We start from the raw sequence: 15,213 nt of genomic DNA, 5'->3' as shown, positions 1-15,213 counted from the left end.
TCACCATCTAAAATAATCCTGTGGTGATGCCCTTTATTGTACAATAAAGAATCCATTTTTTGTATAAGCATCTCTAATTGATCTGCTTACCCAATTAAGTGTTTGTTTATCTTTCTTAAAGTCAGGTCCACCTGCAGATTTTTTATGACTCCCACATGTTCCTTTTAGTCACTATTATAGTCAGTGAGTCAAAACACATTCCAAGGTTAAGTCATGGCCCATAGAAAGGGGCAGCTGGGAGTTTGCTATTCTGAGGAATACGTAATGAAAGGTCTATTCATGAGGTCGTTCACATGGTAACTATAAATCAGGACCTTGGAATGCTGGACATTTTCCAAAATACCAGGAACTCATTTTAAGCTTGCACATGGTCATACTTAATTTTAAAACATGAGGCCATCAAAGAAAGATAACAACAAATTTAAATATAAGTTTAAAAAATTCATTCATTCACTTTACTACCCTGAAATTGGAAAAACCTAAATATTATTTTAATATTCTGATTGTAGAATGTCAGAAATGTGTACATATCTCTACCAAATATTTTTGGTGTGCTGTTTTCATTTGCCCATTCATTTGTTCATTTATCAAGCAAATATGTGTTGAGTGCCTATTTGTGCCAGGTACTATTCTAGGTGCTTGGAGACATCAATGAATAAAAGACAAAAAGAAAAAGAAAAAAGTCCTGCCCATGGAGCATATTTTCTAACAGCGGATACCTACATTGGATGATAAAATAATGAAGAAGTAAATGATAGATCAGAAGAAAGCAAGTGCTATAGAAAACATAGACCCAGGATAGAAGGAATGGTGCATGATAGAAATTTGCAATTTTAATTTGATGATTAAAATCAGCTACATGGGAGAGTGAAATTTAAACGAAGACTTGAATAAGCAAATATTCTCAGTGCTTTGGGAGGCCAAGAAGAAAGACTGCTTGGGACCAAGAGTTCAAGACCAACTGAGCAACATAGCAAGACTCCGTCTCTACAAAGAATTTTAAAAAGTAGCTGGGCTTGGTGGCACACACCTGTAGATCCAGCTACAAGGGAGGCTAAGGCAGGAGGATCACTTGAGCCCTGGAGTTCAGGGTTGCAGTTAACTAAGATCATGCTACTGCACTCCAGCCTGAGTGACAGAGCAAGACCTTGTCTCAAAAATAACATATAAAAAAGAAAATACACATTATATTTTGCTAAAGACAAATACACTTTCTAAGATTTGAGGCAGAATGTTCTCTGAATGATCCCAGGACCCCTAATTGGAGCAATTATATTGCTAGTTTTTTGCAGTCACTTGAAGAGAGAGGAAACATAGCAATAAAATGCTCATACCTTACCACTGTCACCGATGGGAAGGATGTGGAACCACTCCCACCCTGGTTTATCAATCTGCACTTTGTGAATTTGGAGTATTGTCCTATTCTGTTTTACAGAGAATAGGCCAAGAAAGGAGAGTAGAGGGAAAAAAGGTCAGGCAGAACCACAGGGCTGATGGAAGGCTTGGAGACCACACATGAGAGCCAAACCAGGAACTGGTTATTCTAGGAAAGGTACATGGGACTTGTGTTACCTAAAGGGTTTGAAATTAGAATGCCAGTACAAAGGTAAAACACAAGAATCCCACTTCTTAAACTGAGTTCATGACTCCATGTTTCTATTCAGGTTGGCATGGCTCATGTGACTATCAGTGTTCCAAAATAAAGATGTTAGAAGTTCACAAGTGCAGAAGGTCTATGCCAGAGACCTTTGATGACAGGTATTGGTGAGGCAATCCTAGCAAGACTGAGTTTAAGAATAAAAAACCCAGTCACTAAGGATTAGGGCATGGCTAAAAAAAAATCAGTGTTCTGGGGCAATGATTTTGAAATAATGGAAAGAAGGAAAGGAGAGAGGAAGGGAGGGAAGGAAGGATGGAAGGAGAGAGAGAAAGATGGAGAGAGACGGAGGAATGGAAGAACAAAGGCAGAAGGAGAAGTGGGGAAAATAAAGCAGTTTTATAAAGTTTTTGAGAAGTAGCTAGAATTCAGTTACCAATGAATTATTTCTATTATCAGAGGCAATCATAGAATGGAAGCAGTAGTAAAATCCATAAATTCAGAAAATGTTTACTGAACAGAAACTATGAACCTGCCCCTGTGCTTGGCACTGGGGATATAGGCATGTGAAGACACAGACACTGCCCCTGAGTAGTTTATAGTCTGAGAAAGGTGGCAGGTTCATAAATGTCGACACCAGGAGATGAACAGTGCTGCAGTAAAAGATAGAGGAAGCAACTACTTATGTCCCTGGGCCCAGAGATGCTTCATAGAAATGCTGATTTTTAAAAATATTTGTGAAGTATGACTAGGAGTTGACCAAGAAGAGAAAGAAGGCATGTGTGGGGAGGAACAGGCGAAAGGGTGGAAATTCCAAGGAGATTCAGCAAAACCATAAAGGGACATGGAAAGTGAGGAATTTGGAAGAAATAGGGACACTTCCATATGTTTGATGCCTAACAGCTCATTTCAATTAATGTCTTTATAGCCCCTTGAACTGGGGCCAGAGTGGGTGCTATATTCTAAGCTATGAGTGAAACAATTCCAGCTGAGTTTAATTAGACTCAGCTGCCAGGTTAGGAAGCTAGGTTTGCGTGAAAAGGAAAAACTTGTTTTGTGCTTTCAGAAATATGCTCGTTGACATATTTTAACAATTTTTACCAATTAAAGGAATGAAATATTTGGTGATTTTTCATCATGGTAAAAAAAGATTTCTAGAGAAACCATGTATATTTCTAGATATTTTAGACATGAGGAATACAAAAAAAGCTACTACATAAATTAGCTAATTAGCAAAGTTATTTTTTTAAATTCAATTTTCAAAATTATTAAAGTTTTTAATGTATTTTTATTTTCAAGGGTTAAGCCAAATACTTTTATTTAAAACGTCTATTGTCTTCACACTGTTCGTTATAGACATTTAATGTTAGAAATACATCATTTATATGAAATAAAATTTAATTATAAACTTTTAACTTTTAAATATAACTTATTTTTTTAATGTAGTTTCACATGCCCTTTATAATATGTAGTATCCATAATGCATTATATTAATAACTTACTACTAATAAATGTGAAAACACAAATAATAACACATACGCCTTTCTCTTTGAGAAGCTACATTTACAAAGAGCCACGTGTTCCTATTTTTGGCTCTTTTTCTACAGCCATAAATATGGAGATAGGGCTAAAATAATGTTCTATGAATAAATTCTGCATGTCACTGTTATGATTCTTTATTTACAACTTCCTAACTGATGAAACAGTATATGAGGACTCATAAGAGTACATGTAGTCCTAGCCAGAGGGTCTCAGAAATTCTTGAAGAATACCACATAACTTTATATTGGATAAGACAAACAGCCAGTTGTTCTATTTTTGGAAGATTATCTTTTTTAAAAAATCAGATTTTGCCAAACACAATAGGAAACTCACTCTGTTAATAGTTTGTTTGGCCTGACATTTCAGCACTTAACTTTCTAGATCATTTCTGATTTATTATGAGATATGTAATCATTTTCTAGTGACATGTTAAGACCACTGCTTTCCATACACATCAGGGAAGAACTTGATCTATCACCTCCAAATCTTTTTAAGTCATCACTTCACAATACTTCTGACTCATTGCTTAAATATCTTCACTCTCCATCCCTAATCATGACATACTGCCTTTCGAGATAGAATATGAAGCCAATTGCTTCACAGTTATATTATACATGGGAAACTATTAAGAAATTTTAATGTCCCAAGATTTTGCATAGAATAATTCAGATTAAAAGCAGAGAATGATTCAAGTTCAGATGATCATAATTAATCAAGTTAAGAATTCTGGGGAGTCTAAATAAATGCTGCATTGGAAGTTGGAAACTGTTTTTCTTGACTGTTTGCTGTGGATATTTCAGTTGCTACCCTTGTACTGCATCAAAAGACAATCTTCTCTTTGCTGATTCCTTTTATATTTTGCTTATGCCATGCCATATAGTGATTTATTCTACCTATAATTTTCAAAATAATTATATTTTGTAGCAGAAAAATAATGAATAACACTATATGCAATAATATTTTATGTATTACATGTGTTAAACATTAAATCCACTCTAGCCCTGCATTTCTATACTTTTGCTATCTACAATTCCCACTCCTACTGCAAATTCCCATCTTTTTGTAAGCTAATTAAAGACAGCACTAATTAAAATGGAAGTCCAAAAATTTTCCCCACCAAAAGGGAGGAGGAAATAGTTGTCGATTTCATGAAAGGGTGCAATTAGCAGAATTGAAAGATAAGTGACAGGGGAATTATTAAAGAAGTCCCTGGGAAAATTTTTATTTTTCAGAACTGAAAGAATATATATATATTAGGAGCCTTCAAATTAAATGGACCACAGTGTTCCAATAAATTAAGTAGCAACACACACAGTGAGATTATAGAATAATATTTTGCAGTGATCCTTTATTGGTATGAAATTCCAGAATTGTTCAGATTTGGGAAAATGACATATTTTCAAAAAAAGAAATTAATTATAGATTGGAGTCAAACTTTTTACTGGCAACTCAGGATGCTAGAAGAAAGCAGAGCAAAAGGTCTTCCATGAGATTGCATATCTGCAGAATTAAACACAAAATATACTGCCAGAAATATTCAGGGAACCCCTAACTGAGAAATTAGCTTAAGGCTGTTGTAGATTCTTTATGCTGAAGAGAATATGACAGGAATAAAGTCAGATCACCTTCACACCTCTCAAGATTGCCACTGTGAAGGACCACCATCAGTAATGGCAGACCATTAACACAAATTCCAAAATTTACAAACACATAGGAAAATAACTCACCATGAAGGAGAATCAGTAGAAAATGCAAACACAGAATTAAACTGTATGTGAATTCAGAAGATATTGGGTAGGATTTAAATATTTTTTGAAAGTATATCATGAAAAATAAAAGATTGAAACAACGTATTATAAAAACCAAGAATCAATCAGATTTGGGAAAGAAGCGAAGACAGTTTCAAAAGTATTAAGATTTTGTTTAATGCAGCAGATGTGTTATATAACTAATTGTATATTGCTAAGAGGGAATTAATGACCTAGGAGATAAATTCTAAGAAATTAATTATAGAGAACTGGGCACAGAATCTATATTAAAAATATAGATCCACCATCTGAAAGAGTTTGAATCTATACTGTTAATATAGCAAGAGAACTGGGCACATGATGAAACCCTGTCTGTGCTAAAAAATACAAAAATTAGCTGGGCATAGAGGCACATGCCTGTAGTCTCAGCTACTTGGGAGGTGAGGCAGGAGAATCGTTTGAATCTAGGAGGCAGAGGTTGCAGTGAGCTGAGATTGTGCCATTGTACTCCAGCTTCAGCAACACAGCAAGACTCTGCCTCCAAAAAAAAAAAAAGAAAAGAAAAGAAATAGAAAGAAATTAATTATAGGGAATATAAAGCAGAGTAATTAATGTATGCAAATATGAAAGAAAGATTAAAAGGCAGGAAGGACACAATAAAGAGTAATGTGTATTTACTTGAAATTCAAAAATAAAAGAATAGAAGAAAGGAAATATTCAAAGAGATATGACTCAACACTTTACAGAACTGAATTTTAAAGGACCTAATTCTCAGATTCAGGATGCACAATGAAGATATATCAATGATAAATATAGAGTCCTCTAGACACTGATAGTGAAAGTACATAATATTCCAGAATTACAGAAAAAGAGAAGGATAAGATTAAAAGAGAAAAAATAGTTTAACTTGAAAAATTGACAAACTGATCACTAACTGCTCAACAGTAAAAATGAAGTCTGAAAGTGTGAATCTGTATTATTAATATAGTGAGAGAAATAATTTTTGACTTCCAATTTTATATCCAGCTAAATTTTAATTTAAGAATGAGGACAAAATACACACATTGTAAAACAAACCAAAACAGAGGGGTTTCTAGTAATAAACCCTCATTAAGGAAATTGTTAGAAATACACTTAAGCAAAAATAAACAATATCACAGGAAAAGTAGTTTGAGATAGAAGAAAAACTATTGGCCAGTGAAATTGCTGAATATATGGGTAAATCTGAACAAACCAACTGACTATATAAAATAGTAATAATGTAGATGGTATGGAGGAAAGGGCTGACTTAGCAAGCGTGGGATGTGCAAACCCTGTGTCTCTGAATAAAAGACTGGTCTTTGAACAATCTCCTGGGAAACAACCTCCAAGCTCTGGAATATCAGGCCTCATAAGTGTGTCTTTGTGTACCTGGGGCACAGATCCAGGCCAGATGATTTATGCCGACAATGTGATTAATTATGGGGAACCTTGGACCATGCTGTCAGTTTGGTCTCTGAGACAGCGAATGGAGAATGAGTAACTAAGGTCGTGGCTGATATGGATGCTCCATATTTGTATGAACAACCTCTAACAAAAGTTGTGGACAAGGTGAGAGCAAGCTTCCCTGGTTGGTAATAATTCATGTATTTTGTCACACATTGTTGGTGAGAGAATTAAAGTAGGACTGTTCATAGAACTTTACCAAGAGAGAATAGTTAGAAGATCCTGCCTGGTTTCTCTCAGCATTGTTTATGCTGATTAATCTGTTTGCATTTGCTGTTATAAACTGTAATGGTGAGTATAATGGCTCTTCTGTGTTCTTTGAGTTATAGTGAATAAGTGACGTAAAGTGAACACAGTAATTTAAAACAATTAGAAAGTGAACTCTGAATACTATGGGCATTTAGTTTATGAAATAGGTTGCAGTTCAGGCCAGTTGGAAATGGATAGACTACTCAGTGAATTAGTACTTAAACAACAGTCTGTCATTAGAAGAAAAATCAGAATTTGTCTTTCATTATATACACAATTTATTCAAGATGGTTTAAAAGCTAAGTATAAAAATCTCAAATTCAAAACTATAAGAAATATTAGAAAAAATATAGGAAATGTTTATGACTTCAGAGGAAGAAAGGAACTTATGAGAAAAACTTGAAATGAAAGCCAGAAAGAAAATATAAGACTCAATATTATAAAAATATTTAACTTTTGTTCTGTTGCAATAATATATTAACTAATGTTAAAGGACTAGAAAAACAGAAATAAAATATTTACAGTTCATATAACCAACAACATATTAATATCCAGGATATGTAGGAAGCATCTGCCAAGAAAGAGACAACCAAATCTAAAATTATACAAAGTATACAAAAAAACAACAAAACTAGAAATGGATAATAATTACATGAAAACATGTGATACTCTATTCACTATTTGAGTGATGGGTTCCACAGAAGCTCAAATCTCAGCATTACACCATGTATTCACGTGACAAATCTCAGCAATACACCATGTATTCACGTGACAAATCTCAGCATTACACCATGTATTCACGTGACAAATCTCAGCATTACACCATGTATTCACGTGACAAATCTCAGCAATACACCATGTATTCACGTGACAAATCTCAGCATTACACCATGTATTCACGTGACAAATCTCAGCATTATACCATGTATTCACGTGACAAATCTCAGCATTATACCATGTATTCATGTGACAAATCTCAGCATTATACCATGTATTCATGTGACAGACCTGCACAGGTGCCCCCTGGATCTGAAATAATAACATAAATAATCCCAGCACTTTGGGAGGCTGAGGCGGGTGAATCACGAGGTCAAGAGATCGAGACCATCCTGGTCAACATGGTGAAACCCCGTCTCTACTAAAAATACAAAAAATTAGCTGGGCATGGTGGCGCGTGCCTGTAATCCCAGCTACTCAGGAGGCTGAGGCAGGAGAATTGCCTGAACCCAGGAGGCGGAGGTTGCAGTGAGCCGAGATTGCACCATTGCACTCCAGCCTGGGTAAGAAGAGCGAAACTCCGTCTCAAAAAAAACCAAACAAACAAATAAATAAATAATACAAAATTGTTCCCTCCTTAAAAAAAAGAAGTCAGTAGCACTACTAATAATTGAGGAAATAAAAATTAACATAATAATTAAGCATACTTTTTTCCATCAGAGTGGCCAAAAAATTTGTGTAACCATTTGTAGTTGTGGAGTGTATAAAGCAACAGACCTTCTCATACGTTGTTGTTGGTAGTATAAAAACAGTATGATTGCATGAGGAGACATTTTAACAGTGTTAATTAAAATGTAAAATGTCAGCCAAACAGTTCTACATCAGCATTTATCTCTTTATTCAAAAGAAATACTATACATGAGTACAATTATCAGTGATGGAGGATATTTATGGCGGTATTGATTTTGTTAGAAAAAAAATTGGATACAATTTCAATGCCAATTATATAAGCAAACGATTGCATAAATAATGGTTCATCCATTACATAAATGTAAGGTAAAATTGAGAAGAATGAGATAGTAAGGTTGGTATGATATAGGAAGTGTCTGAGATGTATTGTTTTGTTGTGTTTTATTTAACATTTTATAAGAAGAAAGCATTGTTTATTACTTGTATTGTCGTCTAAAATACAGAAAAACACCTAAGAAATTGGGCAACTTTTTGATTAAGTAAATATATTAAAGTATTTATAGTATTATGAATGGTACACCTATATGCTTAGGAATTGTTTGTTTGTTTGTTTTTTGAAAGGATGCACATAAATTTATTTTCTTTCAAAATATACTGTTGAACAATACTGTTTTCTTTTTTTTTTTTCTTTTTTGAGACAGAGTCTCACTCTGTCACCCAGGCTGGAGTGCAGAGGCGCGATCTCGGCTGACGGCAACCTCCGCCTCCCGGGTTCTAGCGATTCTCCTGCCTCAGCCTCCCGAATAGCTGGGATTTCAGGCATGTGCCACCACGCCTGGCAAATTTTCGTATTTTCGGTGGAGACAGGATTTCACCATGTTGGCCGTGATGGTCTTGATCCCCTAACCTCGTGATCTGCCCACCTCGGCCTCCCAGAGTGCTGGGATTACAGGCGTTAGTACTGGGCATCCGGCCCAGTACTCTTTTTCATTTAGCATATCATGAATATCTTTCCATGTCACTATACACATGTAGTAGCTAAAAGCATGTGGGCACTGGAGACAGACTACTTAAGTTGAGATTTCCCTCAAAACAATTTATCCAATGGTCTTAGGTAAATTACAGTTTTTCCATTTTTTAAATGAGGTAATATAAGTAATACCAGTCTCATAAGATTGTTGTTAGGGTTTAATGAGTTAATATATGATTGATGCCTAGAACTCAGTACTTCAGTGTACCCAGGTACTATTGTTAGAGACAAAACTTCTATTTTGATGGTTTTTTAAATCCTATTGTATGTACCATAATTTGTTTATTTTGAGTCAGAGTCTGGCTCTGTCACCCAGGCTGCAGGGTAGTGGCATGATCTTGGTTCACTGCAACCTCTGCCTCCCTGGTTGCAAGCGAGAAGTTCTCCTGCCTCAGCCTCCCGAGTAGCTGGGATTACAAGTGCAAGCCACCAAGCCTGGCTAATTTTTGTAATTTTAGTAGATATGGTGTTTCACCATGTTGGCCAGACTGGTCTCAAACTCCTGACCTCAGGTGATCCGCCCACCTAGGCCTCCCAAAGTGTTGGGATTATAGGAGTGAGCCACTGCACCCTGCCCTGTACCATAATTTTTTTTTTGAAAGCCAGTGACTTTATTGATCTAAAAATCTTTACTAGGATAGTGACTATTCTGCCAGAAAAGGAGCCAAATGGTATCAAATGGACTGAAAGTGAGGGTGGGGGTAAGGGACGGGTCCAGGAATCCATTCAGGAAAGCTGATGTCTACCCATAGGGGACTGGCAAGGGAAAGAGGAAGGCAGAGGGATGCAAGAGTGAGAATCCAAAAAAGTTGAAATAGGGGAGAAAACTCCCAAAGGACCCTGGAGTTTTTTGGAGGTGAGTACGACAATAGCAATCTTTTTCTTTGTAGAGGACCGGGGAAGGAGTCCCTGCAAACTCCAGATGAGGGCTGGGGATTGAGGGCTTCCCAGAGCGCATCACAACAAGGAGTCCAACCATTTTCAAGGGCATCCAAAGCAGTCCTGGGATTTCTTGGCATTGGCACTACGAGTGTCCTTCAGCCATTCTCAGAAGAGGTCTTCATCCCTCTTTAGCACCAGAAACTGGCCAAGGACAACATAGACTTTGTCAAAATCCCTTTGCTACAGCTTCTTGCCCACAACTTCAATCCCAGCCAGGCTCCCTACTGGCTTTCCCCCATGGACTCTGCCATGAAGTCTCGGAGCTTTGGGAAGGTTGTCATCTTGGTCAGGTTTAAGCTGCTCAAAGTTAGGTGTAAATTTTGTATTGCAATATAAATTATCATATTAAAATATAGTGATTTGGGCATTGAAACTGGCCTTTTCTTGGCTATTTTATTCAATATATTTTAGAAACTACTGTTATCTCAATTTCTTTTTAATTTAGTGGAAATTTGTGAGACTTGAAAGTTTAAAAGTATTAGTGAATAGAGCATTTATGGAAAAGTTAACATAGAATCCTACAACTTCAAAAATCCTGTTTGGGGATTTAGCTCAATTTAGCACTCACCATCTGAAGAGCAAAGTCTAGATTCTTCTACAGGTTTGCAAAGGAATGAATTTACTCAAAGGTTTGTTCATATTACTACTAAGCAATCTGTATTGGGTCCCCAGTTATCATAGATTTTGCCTGTATCGTTTGCATTTCATCTGGCTTATAGGATACAATTCAGGTATCTTAAGTGACATTGGAAGTTGTTAATGGCATAAAGAAGGCTCTTATTAAGTATTAATTAATGGGCTGAATTTCTATTGAAGCCAGGCAATGGAATAGAATAAGAAATAATAGGAAATAAATTCTGGGACACAAAAAGCTTAACTGAAAGCCCAGATATCACCACTACACAACATACACATGTAACAAAACTGCACTTGCCCCCACCTTGATCTAGGAAGAAAGATGAAAGGAAAACATTCTTTAAGGAGTGCCATCATCTCTATTCCAAGGAAGGATGTTAACACCAATTATAAGTGTGGCCTTGGCATTGACAATGCAACATGCATAAAACATCCTCTATGAAGTCTCAAGTTTTATTTTCTAGTCCAGAGTTCCTCAAATCATCCTCTTAGTGTGATTGTTAAAATGCAGATTTCTGAGTACAAGCTGTAGTTTAAAGATAAATAAAACTTGCTTCAGAAATGCGGTTTCTGCCTATATAGGGCTTATGTTCTGGCTAAGAATGCAGACAATAAGTACATAAACCATAATGAAATAGGCAATTGCAAATTATGGGAGTGAAGGAAAAAACTGGGTGCATGGAGGTTGCTGAGGGATTACTAGGGACAAAAGAATCATTTCACTATATTTTTTAAAAATTCAATTTCTTACTAGATTTCAGAGAAATTAGCTCTTGAGCATGGCAAGATGTTTTCTGAGCTGTTTAGGTTAGTAGGCTGTCAAGTGATTGAAGACATAATATCAATTCACTTTTTCTATTGTCAAATTTGTAAATCAACTTCAACAATTCTTGAAGTAAGTTGCATGTGACTGGCAGTTCTCTCTGTGAGAGAAATGTCCCAACTGTGTACTTGTTTCAGTTGGGTTCAGGACATGTTACCCTAACATATGACACACCAGCATATTGAATATTTTAAGCTGAAGGAATTTGAGGAACAGCATGTGCAGCAAGTATATTCTGACTTTCTGTTCTGAATTAGGTTGTGAAAACTCCACATGAGATGTGTTCTCCCCACACCAAGAGGAAAAGAGCATCCTTTGGAATCTCCAAAGACACACGGACACAGTCATCTTGGACAGATTTTGCTGTCCCCGACTCCACCAGTTTACTACACTCAACTCAAACCTTTGTCTTCTTCGTTCTCTAGGATTTTCTATTCCCCTCCAACCAAGCATATAAACACTCACATTCATCCAATTCTTTGAATCTTCATTTCTTTGTAAAGTCTCCTGTGTCACATAAAACTTACATTAAATCTATTTGCATCTCTGCTCTCGTTAATACATCTTTTGTTACAGGGGTCCCAGGCTTGAACCTGGGATGGGTAGAAAGAAAAAATATTTACTATCTCTTAATTTCCTCAAGACAATAGATTTGATGTCTTTTATACCCAACATAATGCAGACTTGAAGAGCAATGAGATAGACCAAATAATAATTAATTAGGACCAGAAAAACACTATAACAAAAACCTGAATGCTAGACAGGTGAGCAGTCATTACAGTAAGAGAACAAAGCCCATGGAGAATCGTTCTCCACTTCTAACCCCCAACTCCACCACTCCATGTAATCACCATGAGAAGCACAAGATTCTACAAAATAGAAAATTCTTGTGTCTTTTTTAAAAAGTGGGCGTTCTGTACCACTGGTATTAAAGTCACAGATAAAATGACCCCAAAGTTTCTCATTTGGCTTCTCCCCAAAATGCAACCTTTCCCCCTACTTTGCAGTCAACATCTGTAGGTGTCTGCATGATTATTTCTGCATGTTTCGCACTGTGTTATGATTTATTTGTTTGCCTTCTTCATAATTACATAACCACATGCACCCTCTGTGGAGTGTATTTCAAAATATTTGTTGAATGATTCAATTAATTGATTAATTTTACCACAACCAAGAAAAAAACCCAAGAATTATTAAACCTAGTTTTAATTTGTGAGTATAGGGAAGTATGCAAATTCATATACAGACTCAATATGACACTGTAGTTGACCATGAATTGTGGTGATAGGCAAAGTCAAAATTAAATCCTATATTGAGCACATACAAGTCATGCAACATTGAAAAGTTGCTTAACCATTTTAGGCTTCAGCGTCTCACTCTTTAAAATAGTAAAGTTAATGATAGCTACCACTCAGGCACGTTGTGGGCATTACCTGGAATGCCGTGTGAAAATAAATTAGCACACTGCATAGCACTCAAAATGGCACTAGTTTTAACAGCAATTTAAAACACAGGTTTCGTTTGCCAGCTAGGGAAAGTGCATTCTCAGAACACTTATGTAAGATATATCTATAATTAAGGTGAATTATTTAAAAGTATTTCTCTATGACGTGTCCAAGTTGTTCAAATTATCAGATGCAAGGCAAATTGTACTTGCACACTCAGTGCCTAGTAGACATTCAATGACTATCGTTTGAGTGAATATGTGATTTCCCATTTTGACAACAAGGTGATTGGGTATGGCTTATGCTTTGCAGGCATAAATTTAAATAATAAGCTCTGCAAAACATTGTATCAAATAGTTTGCTACATCCATATTTTTATGACTGATTGACAGAATAGCTTTTTTAAATGACTGAAGCTTAAAGACTATGAGAAACTGACCTATCAACCTGAAGTGATAATTGAAGCAAAATATGAATGGATTTTTAGTCAGTTAAAAAAAGGATGAGGAAATAGACACTTCTCAGCTCAAGCTGCAAGGATAATGCACTTACCTCCTCTAGGTTTCCCTCTTCCAAACCCTATTGCACTTTTATTTCTTTCTCTCTATTTCTTTATTCAAATCAATCAAAATAGTATCCATCTTAAATCATCCTCATACATTTTTCCAATTCCCACTACAAACCAATGAAATGTTGCTTAGAAATATTTACTATGCTTTTTAAATTTACAACAAAATGTATTGAGTGTACTAAAATAATGGAAACAAGCATTGTCAATAGACACTCAACACAGCTATGACATTCAAATGATGTTCTTGAAAGAAGTGGTTGTCATAAGAGAGTTCAATGTTCTTAGATATATGCTGCTGACCTTTGACAAAATTTGCTATTCTTGCATGGGATAACATTTGATCCTAGTATGTTTTAGGGATGTCCTTAGATCTGAAAGTCAGTATATACTTTATACAGATGTTGTTCTTCATTTATATGAAGGAGAGGGGAGAAGCATGTGCACTTATACTATGTAAGTGTGCATGTTTAATAGTTTGGAGGCTACCCTTTTTCTCCATTTATTCTAGAACCACCACATAGAAAAACACACGCACAAACTTCACTAAAAGTAAGTGATTTTCATTACTTTTAGCCAAAGTATTGGGAATCCAGAATGCTTGCCTTCCTTTCCCCTTACAATCAAAGCAGCTTGTGCGGTGTTATCAATTTTATTCACTTACAAATAAAACACTGAAGTTCCTTGACAATGCTGCTGGAGATCATTATGAAAAATGTTGCAATGGGGGAAAAAACAGTGTATGAGTATATAAACCCAGGCACTGATACAAGAAGTAAAGACTTTATAGCTTCATCTTCTCCATAGCAACACATTTTAGCTTGATAACTATATTGGATTTTTGGTGAAAATGTTGTAAGAGACACTATTAAGAGTGAAAAGAAAGCCTATGACAGCTGTTCCTCTTCTCCACTGAAAATAAAAGGCATCAAATGTGAAGTTATTTACCCACTTAAAAATGCTTTAAAACAGTGGTCTAGTTGTGCTGTAACATAAACAGAGTTTGCCATTAGAACCCACTTTTTGCACTTAAAGATAACAGAAGAATTGAAGTAAATTATATGTGTCTTCACAGGTTACAAAGAATACACATCCTTACAAATGCAACTGAAAACAATTAATTTGAATACCACAGCAACGTTTTTGTTTCTGAGACTATATGGTTTTATATTTTTTTTCTATTATTTCTCATTTACAACTATAAATGTGTTTGAGGTAAGATTCTAGAAAATTAAGGATGCGGTTGAAAGATATTCAGTGTATTTTTATTATACAATATTTACATTTTACAAATTTGAAAACACTATATTTTTAATGCAACATTTTGAAATTTAATTCAGATGGGCTTAAATACAAAAGAGGTAATGTAGATGTATATATGCATCTGTTAACATTTATCAAGCACCTTAGAGTACCAAGCTCCTGTGGGAGGCACTGGCTTTCCAGGAATGGTGCAGGACTGGTGGGATAGAAATGGCCCCACCCTCACAGAGTTTACCATGTAACTTACATTTCTGCAGTGTTTTCACAGTATATAAAACATTTTTCCAAACATTTTGTTGCCTGTGGCTTATTGTGATATGTGTTATTATTCTTAACAAATAAAACTATTGAAACTTGTAAATTTTAAGATTGAGATGTTCAATGACAATTTCAAATACATATGCATCATATTTAACCATGAAAACAGCCATTTAGAATTTATTGCACTGAATACTTTTATCAGTAAGATTCCAATCTG

General features: G+C 35.6%; 1 pseudogene; it reads right to left on the bottom strand.

The window, feature by feature from the left end:
- Positions 1-10,015: 10,015 nt before the first annotated feature.
- On the bottom strand, positions 10,016-10,281 carry LOC144576754 (barrier-to-autointegration factor pseudogene; annotated as a pseudogene).
- Between the last annotated feature and the right edge of the window lie 4,932 nt (positions 10,282-15,213).

The sequence above is a fragment of the Callithrix jacchus genome, chromosome 6 (genome assembly GCF_049354715.1).
Source record: "Callithrix jacchus isolate 240 chromosome 6, calJac240_pri, whole genome shotgun sequence".
Lineage (NCBI taxonomy): Eukaryota > Metazoa > Chordata > Mammalia > Primates > Cebidae > Callithrix > Callithrix jacchus.
Note: the sequence above shows the minus strand (reverse complement) of the source record. Positions and strands in the feature narration are given on the sequence as shown.